Here is an 11,941-nt window from a genome sequence, read left to right as displayed (position 1 = left end):
CATTTTCTTGAGATAATCTTTATCATTTTGAATAATCTAGTTCACTAAGTCTCTCACATGCAAACGAACAAAAGATGTCAACCAAAAACCTCAAATTGTTGTTTGTTGGGTTGCCACGCATTTTTTTTAAAAGCCAATAAAAATTAATATCTGAATAGTCTTCATATATAGCAGAGCTCGTTATCTTCATTTCATACCTCATCTCAAGTGCTAGCTAGATACCAAAGACATTCAATATGATTTGATTTCCAACAAATTAAATAAAAGTGCTTGCAACTTGCTAGTTAGATTATTTTACCCATGTTGAGAGGGGTTGTTTCTCAACATTATATATATATATATATATATATATATATATATATATATTATTCTCTTTTCAAAAAAACTTACACCTTATCCTCACCCACCACTATGATATGATATGATATTTGAATAACAAGAAAATATATGAATTGGAGGGCATTGTTAAAATTGGAAATATAATGGAATCGTTAATTTTTACTTCCAATTAGATTATCTATATTGTTACGTGTGCCAAATTATCATCCATATTTTTTTTTCTAGAAGGACATGAACACAAAGCAAAGAACTGAAAATTAAAATGTTCCCAAGGTATATGATGCATGAGAGATACAAAATCTAACCATTGTAAAACAAGGAAACTACAGTAACAAGTAAAAAATGTCCTGAAGCTCGGGCTAGGCGGTCCATGTAAAAAAAAAATGTCCTGAAGCTGCACATAAATTTTGCTCTTCTCTCCATATTAGTCTATATTGAAATTGTGTTTAAAATATTAGTCTTAGGCTATGTTTGACATGTTATTTCAGTTAACTTATAGTTTATTTGACTAGCTTAAAGCTTATTTGATTAGCTTAAAAGCTCTATAAAAATGTTTGGTGAAAAAGCTTATTTCAGTAGCTTAAAGCTTTAAGCTATAAGCTATCTCAGGTAGCTTAAAGCTTATAGCTTATTAAATATATTCTCATTTTTATTCTTATTATTTTATTAAACTTCCACATTTAGCCTTATATGTTTTTTACTAAACATATTTACTTATTAGTTATCACACTTGTCTCATATGTATACTATTCCCGCACACAAATATTTACTACTTTAGAATAAAACAAATAATTCTATATTAAAAATTAGTAATTATTTTTTTATTCTATTTAATTTAATAAAAATATAGAAAATTAAATAAATAAAATTAATATTATATTTTTAAGATGATAAATAACTTGAGTGAAATTAAAATTTTTATAATAATTTTAACATTAATATCATATAAGTATTAATGTGAAAATAAAGTAATGTTAAATATAAAAAGAATTATATAAATATGTCATTTTATGTCATTTTACAATTTCAGCTTGTTCAACAACTAGTTTTACCAACACTTTTATTCCTATTACGTAGTTTTTCAGTTTTCAGCTAGCTTATCAGCTTTCAACTTTCAGCTAGCTTATCAGCTTTCAACTTTCAGCTAGCTTTTCAGATTTCAGTTAGCTTATCAGCTTAGCATGTCAAACATAACCTTACTCTTTATCTTTGTCGGGTTACCACATATAATATTAATGATTTGATCTGCATGAGAATTACTGTCCTGAACTAGCAAGCATAGGCTTTCTTGAAAACTAATTTGGTGTACTCAACTTAATTATATTTATGATTCATTAATATTAGTTAATGCTCTAACATGATCTTCAACCCAAAGCGTACGTTCAACCAATTAAATAAGTATCGGAAAAAAAAAGTTCTGGATCGACATAGCTAGCTAGCTACCAATCGCAGTGGACCTCTCATAAGTATTGGCGTTAGTGGTTAGTACTAGTAATGAAGAAGAAAGAAGATAGTGCTGTCCAAGCAAATGCTCCATCGTTCACAAGGACCACGAAATAAATCGTTATTTAATTATTTTGGAACAGAATATAAGGAAGTGAATTTTACTGGGCTGAGATATTCGGTGACAAGACGGAAGAAGCTGGTAATAAAGAAATCAATTAAATAGAAATTAAATAATTCAAAATGAAACATGCCTTTTTCTTTTGTCCAAAAGACACTCTAATTAGTTCGACTTTGCCTATTGTAATTATAACAATTAATTTTCGTCGGATCGTGTCACTATTGTTTTTTTTCGTAGAAGACCAATAATTCATCATAAAAATCCAATCAATAATAACCACATAAATTTTTGTTCAGCTTGCAATTTGTATAAGTTCACGTCACGTATACGACGCATGCTGTTTAGGCGTGAATTGATTCATCAGCATGCATGCCCTTCGCATATTAACTTAGTTTATTTATGTGGTTCAATGCATCTTATTCACTTATAATTATAATAATTTTACAAGATTCAACACGAATAATTAAAGTGGTGAATAGTTATGATTCAATAGTTTTTTTTTTAACTCTGATTCAATAGTTGATAAAAATATATTTTATCTTTATTTATTACAATATTTTATCTAAAGTTATTAACAGTATAAAATTATTAGTGTATTGCAAGACGTAAATCCTTAAGATGAATAAATTAGCAATTTACCAATTTACATCTTTAATTAGAAGTATATTAATAAATTTAAGAGTATAAGTTGGTAAGTACTCATCCGTTTCAAAATAAGTGTCAACTTAGAGCATCTCTAATGCAAGGTTCTTAATTCTTATTTTTTAGTTAAAAACTAAAAACTGGGTTCTTAACCACTGGAGAGGATGACGTAGAGTTCTTAGTTCTTAAAAATAAGAAAAGGTTCTTATATAAAAAGTGTTACTTTTTGAGTTCTTAGTATAAACTTTTTTTTTCTCTTATTCATTTAATAAAAGTATTGAATTAACATTTAAATTAAAATTAAAATTATATGAAAATAAAAAATATTAATATAATAGTATTGTGGGACCGGATAAATATTAATATTATTTTTTAAAAGTATATTATTTGTTTTCCTAGTTTGCCCTTATGCTGTGTTTGTTTCGGGTCATTTTGCCAAGAAGGGAAGTAGCATGGCTGGAAAATGACAGGAAAATAACATTCTTATCTGTTTGGATAGCCAATGAGAGTAAAAGGGCGGGAAAACTGCACATGTACAGATGTGTTGTCAGTTTTCTCCCCAAATATTCCATGAAAACTAAGAGAGATGAGAAGTAATTTGAAAACACTATTATATCCTTGTGTTTTCTTACATTTTACCAGAAAAAGCAATGTTTCATTGCATACATGTATTATTTTATAAATATTATATGTGAGGATGAATTAGTAATTATAAATCATACTTATTTTACTATTCTTACTTTTCCTTTCATTTTCCATTATTTTTCTCTCAATCCAAACAATTTAAAAACCACCTCATTTTCCACTTATATTCTTTTCTCTTATATTCCTTCCTTCTATATTCCTTCCACTCATTTTCACCTCTGCATCCAAACAGAGCATTAAGGTGTATTTTTATATCTCCTCATTTATTATTCTCAAAGAGGTATTATATGGAAAAACATCGATTAGTGTAACATTTGAATTTTAAGTGGACAGTTATTATGAAACAAATATTTTTGCTCTAAGTGAATACTTATATTGAAACGGAGGGAATAAAAACTAAGAGAGAGTTACGCCAAATATATATATATATATGTAAATATATATATATATATGTAAAAAAAAATATATATATATATATAGGTCCCGTTTGGAAACACAACTTAATTAAGCGCTTATGGTCGGTCATAAGCGCTTGCGCTTATTCATAAGCTATTTTAAATTTTTTATTGAGATAAATCGAAAATAAGTTATGTATAATTAAGTTATTTTTCATAAACTCTCATGAGTAGCTTATGAAAATAAGCTCAAAACAGCTTATAGTTAACCATAAGTTGTTTGCATAAGCTCTCCATAACACTGACATAAGAGTTTATGCTATCAGATAAGCTCAAATAAGCTCTTCTAAACGGGATCATATATATTATATATTAACAGATTACTATTAATTATTGAGAGGAAAACTGAGAAAGCAAGCTTCTCTCTATTAAGTGTTGACTATTAGAGTATGCACTAGGCAGCCGAATTAGAACACACAGATAGAGTATTTGTAGTAAGTGAGCTTCTATGGCTATGTTTGGTTTTCCATTTAGTGCCCCAAAATTACTTTTGGTTCATCTGTAACTCTGTGCCATGATGTTTGGCAACTTCCAACTCACATTCACCCAACTCAGTTTGACCCCTAAACCAGCTTTCATCCTAACTCAACCCAAGTGTAACTTTTCAGTTCAGTTGAGTCCGTTGGGGGTGATTAATCCTGAATTTAAATTCATCACCCAACGTGTAGTGACATTAAAGCCCTCATCTTTCATACCTTTGAGTCCACCACCACCTCCAGAAACTCATGCTTCATCACGCCACCTTCGAGACCCCCGCTTCATCGCACACCACATCATCACCCACCACCGCACCACGCTGCGACCTCCGCCATTGTAGTCTAAGAAGCCACTACAAATTCGTTCGTCCTCCTCGATCTACCCCTTCATTGGAACACCATCATCACTGAAGTTGCGAACCACCACGGCTGCACCATCTTCATACTAACAATCTCTCCTTGGTCAGCGCGAGGAACACTGTCACTTCAGATTGCCTCCAAGAAGCCACCGTCAATCTCGATCTCAAACTCTCTCTTCCTCCCTCACGTTTCTTATCTCCTTTCCTCTGTTGGTGTGAAATGGTTGGGCCTGAGCCCCGTGTTTAAGTTAGGCTAAATTTTCATTTTACATTTCATTTTTTGTTTGGTGTTTTGATTTGTTCTGAATTTATTAAATTTTGATGGATTAACTATAACATAATTGCATAAAAAACATGTTATTACTTAATACGTACTTAAACAATAATGAAAAGAATAAATTTAAGGAATAATAATTTCAAAACCTTCACACAAAAATTCATTATAACAATCATACCCTTTTTAGTAATTAGACACATTTAAAAGTGCTTTCAACTAAATTATCCAAACAACATTCATTTCATCAAACCTACTTTTAAAATAAAAGTATCCAAACATAAACATTACATTCAACCCACATTCACTCAAACTCCGTTTTGCAAACCCACATTCACTCAAATTCCGTTTTGCAAACTGAAATTCAAACACACACTATGTCTAATAGTTGAAGAATACCTTAGATAAATGCCAAAAGCTACGTAGCCAACAAGGGCTTTTTATTAAGAATCATTATTCCCATTTAATTATTCATATAGCGAGATATTATAAGCTCTAAGAAATTTGATAAGATGAGCTCAAGATAAGATTAAAAGGAAAATAGTTGAGTAATCCAGGTTTCCTGTGTCCATTGGCAACAGCAATATACGAAGGAATTTCAAAAAGATTCCATTTTGCAAACGACAAAACACATATTCATACTATGTTCCAATAACTATAGACCACAAATAATACCGCATGATTACGTAGAGCTTTCAAATTCTGCTTTTAAAAAGACAAAAGACCAAACCAATCGTTTTAATTTTGGGCCAAAAATGTACCAACCAATCATTTCAAAGGATAGGGAAATGAAATGGACATTGTTTGTAATTCACGTCATTATATATGCACGATAAATAATAGTGCTTTTAGCTCCATTTATAACGATACAAATTAAAGGGAAAAGACACCCAAAGCTTACGACGGATGATAAAGACCATTAAGAATTCTTATATATATATATGTATGTACGTAGCTATAGTATTATTGCAATCAGGATACATAGACATATGAACCAATGTGTTTGACTGTTTGGTGTAAATTCTGTTAAGCATGAGGTAATGAGTTCAATTATTGAATTTTTGTGTATGAAAAAAATAATACAATTGAGAAGAGTTTCCAATTTCGACATCTGGGTATAGCTGACATGCTATGAAAAACCTTGCTTATGCTAGTCGCCCTGAAATCAAAGTGAAATGTGCTGCCCTTTCTTTTTTTCGGGTTAAAGTTTGTGGTATCTGCAAATGCATTTGGAACTATTTTAAGGAATTTTTTCCTATTTCTAGACATATAATTTTCTCCAAAGTTTTCAATTCATCAATGTCACATAATATGGTACGGTTATTTGACTTTTTTTTATAAGTCATATTAATTCATCCACACTAAAGATTAATAGTCATCTCATAATCAACATGCATAAAATATTTTGACGTTTTTTTTTCGATAAGCCAAATACTTTGACGTATAAATATCACAATTTTGTATACAACACATAGGCAACATCAAAACATGTGAATATTCCATTCATACATACTGCTTCTCGCTTTTGCTCGTAGGTACTCAATATCAAAACATGAGAATGTGGATGCAATTACAGCACGATGCCTCGATGGGGAAGAGTGTGTAGCAGTAGGGTGGCGATGGGCAATGAGGTCGGGTGGCGAGGGGGAGGGAGGTGAATCTGGTAGTTGAGGGAGATGGAGAGACCGAGGGAAAGGGTGAGGTGAGGTGGTGCATGAGGGGGTGAGATTCATAGGAGGAGGGTGAGAGTGGCGAAGGATGAGGAAGGGGTTGACAGAGAGGGTGACAGTGATAGAGGTACAGGAGGAGTGAGAACGAGAACCTTAGCGTAAAGAAGGGAGGGTAAGGGTTGTTGGATGAAAAGTGAGGGTTACTTGAGGAGGGTGAGGACCACCAGAGATAGAGGGAAAAAGAGGATAAGTGAAAGAGTTTGAGGGAATGAGGAAGATGAGGTGAAGAAATCAATAGTGGTTAGCATTGGCATAATTTTCATGCCCATAAAATGGGTGATACCCAGCTGAAATTAGAGTTGGTCACATAAAGTTGGCTGACAACCGCTGCTAGTTGACGGTTGGCAGGCATTATGTTTTCTGGTGATTTTAGTGTTCGTCTGAACTAATGTTAATTGCCTGCAAGTCGACGCTATGTGACGTCAGTCTGGCTGACACTAAAAGTAAGTTAGTTTTGTACGTTTTGTGTCAGTCAAGACGACACTAAAAAACCGAAATTAGCATCGGCACCACAACTAATGCTATGTTTTGGCTCTAAAATGAATGTTTCTTGTAGTGATCGGAGAGATCTAAAATCCTCTATTCATGCTCGAGTATGCACCACTTGTCCTTGTCAGGATCGAGGTTATTTTTTGTTGGTGGGGGTCAGAACAAAAGTTGTGTTTGAATTGGTGTTGTGATTCTTTAAAGATCTATGGTTTGTTTTTTTTTAGAGGTATATGGTTCTCTATTCACTTGAGAAAACCTATTTTCCTTCCTTCAGCTCATTGCCTAATAAGCCTGAGCTCCCAAGTTCTTCTCTTATATCTATGTGTTCTTCTCCTCTCTTATTTCCTTGGACGTTTGGTTTCTCCTAATATCCGTTGCTTCTCTAGCTATTTTCTCAACTTTACCTTTTCTTCCATTATGAACTTGAATGCTCTTTCACATATTTCCTCCATTGAGTTCGTAAGGATCTTGATAAGGCTTTGTTAAGATCTACTAACCTTAAGTTATCCATGAATGCCGACACGTGAATGGAAGGGTTTTGCTTTTCAATACAAATGGAAGTAGTGTTGAACTACTGAGGGATTTCCAAAGTGGCTCTCTGAGTTTTTACTTCACATTCAAGAAGCATACGGGGTCATCCTTTTGGTCTTCCGTGTGGAGAAGTGTTCTAGGAGTTTATTGGTGAAGTATTCAAATTCAATTAATGAATGAGCTGATTCTGATAGAGTTTTTGGAAAAACTTGCATTTCAAGAAATCACTAGCCCCGTGAATCAACAATTTGGTTTTGATCACCGCTAGGGGGTACCATCAGGGTCTGTGGTTCTGTCATTAATATCATACTCTAAGTTCTTGTATTCTTCGAGAATGAGCTCCTCCGTAATGGTCGTGAAAAAATGTTGAAAATCTTCCTTCGGCATCTCTAGGCTACAAATGTGTTCAATCGAGGTAGCAATGTTTTGTTATGTTCGCTGAAGTCCTTAACGATGGTCAGTAACAACAATTATGGATTGACGTGGTCGTTCACATTCATGGCTTTCACACACTCTTGGGTTCTTGGTGAGTGAAGGTAGGTAAGTTTTATCGGACCACCATGGTGGGCGCCAGATGTTCTCCCTAAACTTCAAAGGTGCTAGGCTCGGCGAATAAGTTACCAAGCTTAGGTGCTGGATTTACGTTAGAGTAAATATGATATTCCCCTAGTTCCTTTTGTCGTCTTATAGGTCCTTTCTTCTGCCTCTTTTCTTGCTAGTTGTTTTGCTATCATTTTGCATATATTTACGTATTAAGTGTGATAATAATCAACTTAATTACTCTGAGGTTACATACGACTAATTATTATTGTCAGTGATGGTTTATGAATCTGAGGGCTTCCACCGATTACATGGTTGATGGCCTGGAGAGCACGCTGGCTTTGACTCCTCTCTCAACCAGGTTATCACTATGTGATGACTTGAGAGATACCTAGTCTTGCTGTTGGTCAATTCGCAAGTGTACGAATACCTCCGGGTTTTAAAATATCGAACCACAGGGATTGTGAGTGAGAATTGTTGATTTAAGCCTAAAGTTTGCAAGTTCTTAAAACAGTAAAATTCAGAAATTGGTTTTGGTTGTTTGTGAGTAAAGTTTTGCAAAAGAGCAATGTTGAAAATGATGTAAATAACAATGATGGAAAATTTCCTTGGGTTTTTGATCAACTAATCCATTTTAGTCCACCTATCCTATGCATGTGATATCTTGATTTATCTCTTGTTGTTATAGCCTATGTACTTACTAGTTGATTCCTCACAAAAGTAATTCTCTCAAATTGAAAGATAAGCCATATTCCTTGTGTACCTAAACATTCATAAGAGGTATGATAGCATGGTTATTCAGGCCAACAAAACCCTACCCTCACTCTATTCCTAGAAGCAAGTATAGAAGGATCTATTCCAATTCATGTCCCTAAATCATAACAAATTTCCATTCAATTATAATCTAGCCTATAGCAAAGGTGCACCAAAGCTAAACATGCAATAAGGAATTGAAATACAAGATTGAATCAAGACTCATGCATAGAGATAGGATTTAACAACTAAAATTTCATAAAATCTCTTAACCCAAAGCAAAAAGTAAACTAGCCACTCATGGCTAGTGAATTCATGAAGAAAATGTAAATAAAACCTGAGGAAAAGTACAAGTTGGAAGCCTCCCTTGGCCCCAAAGTTCTCCTCAGCTCTCAAACTTGACCAAAAATGAGTGAAATGTCAAAATGTATCAAAGAAATTGGCCTAAGCCTTATTTATAGGCAAAATGAACGAAACTGGGCGCTCAGGCGCCAATTCAGAGCGCCTGAGCGCCAATTGCATGTTGAAAAACATGCTCTCTGACCCTATTGGCGCCTAGGCGCCCATTCCCAGCTCCTAGGCGCTCAAGCTCGCCTGAAAATTACTTTTTGGCTTCTGAAACTCCTCTTTTCAATCCTCTTTATGTTCTTCATCAATTCCATGCTTCTTGGCCTTCTTTCTCCTTCAGTTTCTGCACTCCAAACCTAACCAACAAGACAAGGAAGATTCTAGAAGCTCCAAGAGCTCATTAGCACAAGAAGTCCTTCATAAAACACAACAAAACCATGCAAGTCCTAAACTTTACTTAAAATGCAAGAAAACTACCTATAAAACTACCAAATTACCAAAACGAAATAAAAACTAAAGAAAAGAATAAAAATGCATGAGAATGCATGAAACACTACATGAGACTCAACAAAAAGACTCAAAACAACTAAAGAAATGACCCTAAAAACACTACTAAAATAGGGTCATCACTTGCAAACCCTTAGCATATATGTGCGCTTGATGAGCTTCAAGATAAGTTATTCCTCTCTATTAACTTTTTACTAGGTGGTAACCCGGGATGTATTTACAAGATAATATTTTTCTTGTGCACTGCACTTAATTTGCAAATAAACTTTTTTAATTTGTAATTTTTAGGTTTTTGTGTTGGTCCATGTTAGAAAAAGCCTTAAAAAATGCGATCAATGTTTTCACATAAAAACTTTTGATTTGAAATTTGAAAACCTTTTCATGAAAGGTTAATTACACCCATAATGAAAAATTATATCTTCACACACCTCATTTTTTAGGTGTGGAGGTGGAAGAAGAGAGAGATAAGAAGATAAGAGAGAGAAAATAAAGATGTGATAGGTGATTTAATTTATAAAGAATAGAAAAATAGATAGAAAATGAAGGTAGAAACAAAGTGAAATGTGTATGTATCATAACTCTACGCATAATCGATGCAACACTTACGTGACAAATGACAACTTTGAACTTAATCTTCACAAAAACAATCAATTAATTAAAAGAAGCCCAATACAATTTGTATCCATTATGACAAAATTTGACCCATTTAAGAGTCTAAGGAGATATTTCCACGATATAATGATTATAATTAGTGTGTAAAACACTAGTAAAACACATCGTTTAATTGCCGTTGTTTGCATGAAAGTTCCACGAAGCTGCATATTACTGTTTGCTACTAAACCCTCACTATCAATTACCGTACAACGTTAACGCTCTTTACTTTATTCCGTCGCCGGTCCCTCAATTTATATTAAATTAAATAAACATACTCATCACCCACCATCATTAGTACGGGCCACAGCAATGTAAATATTAAAAAATCAGGTATTTTTATTTTGCCGTACACATTAAAAAATATTAGTTAGTTAATTATGAGTCCGTTAATTATTTACAGTAAATGCATAAGCTGTTCAAAAAAAAAGAATATTTGCATAAGTCCCAACTCTTACGAATAGAAAAAACTCATTGGTCAGCCCTTTACTGCTTAGTGCGCTGACCGTGGGGCGAGACATTAGTCTCACAGCTATCGACTGTGGGGATACCTTGGTCAAGACAAAAAAAAAATTAAGCTTGAATAAGCTTTTCTAAATGAGGCTTAATTGGGTGAGAGGATATTCTGAAAAATAATAACAAATTTAATTATAGGGATAACGATGATGGAAGAAGATTAGGATTAGACCTAAACAAATAGAAAAATTAGAATTTTAAATTTATTTAATTTTTTAGTTATTAATATATACATCTCATTTAATTTTTTTTGAATGAACATCTCATTTAAATTTTAATAAGATATGATATGGATTATGTTATATTAGCCTTTGTTGGACCGTAAGCTTATCTACCTCTGATGAAGCACTAACACATTGTTTGGTAGAAGAGAGTTAGGGTAGAGAGAGATGAGAGGAAGAGAGATAGAGGGACCTAACCTTGTTTGGTGGGAGAGAGATTGAGGGGAGAGAGAGATTGAGGGTGGGAAAAACCCACTTTTTAATCTCTTCGCGTTTTGCGAAGAGATTCACGTGGGGTCCTTCTTTTTTTTTTTTATTCTGGTGCAGTTAGTGGCGGTTCCAAACCGCCACTAATATATTTTTTGTCTTTTTCTTAGCATTTAGTGGCGGTTCTGAACCGCCACTAAATGCATTCTGACACCTTTATAATAAAAAAATGTTTTTTTAATCAAAAGTTAATTTTTCTCTTTCTTCCACCTCATTATTTTCCATCTCTCTCTCCTTTATCTCTATCATACCAAACAACCTCAAAATCTACTCTATTTCTCACCTATTTCTCTCTACTCAAACTCTCTCTTCTCTACTCTCTCTTCTCTATCTCTCTCTACTCTACCAAACAGAGCATAAAATCAAACAATTTTTTTTTGGTGAAATCAAACAATTTAAAAATTTAAAGAATTAAGATGCAATTCTACTCCAACGAAAAACTAAATTAAACTCAGGGTATAGTTAGAGAGGTAAGAACATATCCAACCCTTCTAATTAGTCATATAATTGGCTGCTGCGTGATGTAACTTACTATTAATGGTGTTGCATACCACGTCAAGTCATATGTCATATATCATTGTCCATGTGTCGAATATGAATATTCATTCTGGAGGAATAATGTTTCCTTCGAGGG

The sequence above is a fragment of the Lotus japonicus genome, chromosome 5 (genome assembly GCF_012489685.1).
Source record: "Lotus japonicus ecotype B-129 chromosome 5, LjGifu_v1.2".
NCBI lineage: Eukaryota > Viridiplantae > Streptophyta > Magnoliopsida > Fabales > Fabaceae > Lotus > Lotus japonicus.
Note: the sequence above shows the minus strand (reverse complement) of the source record.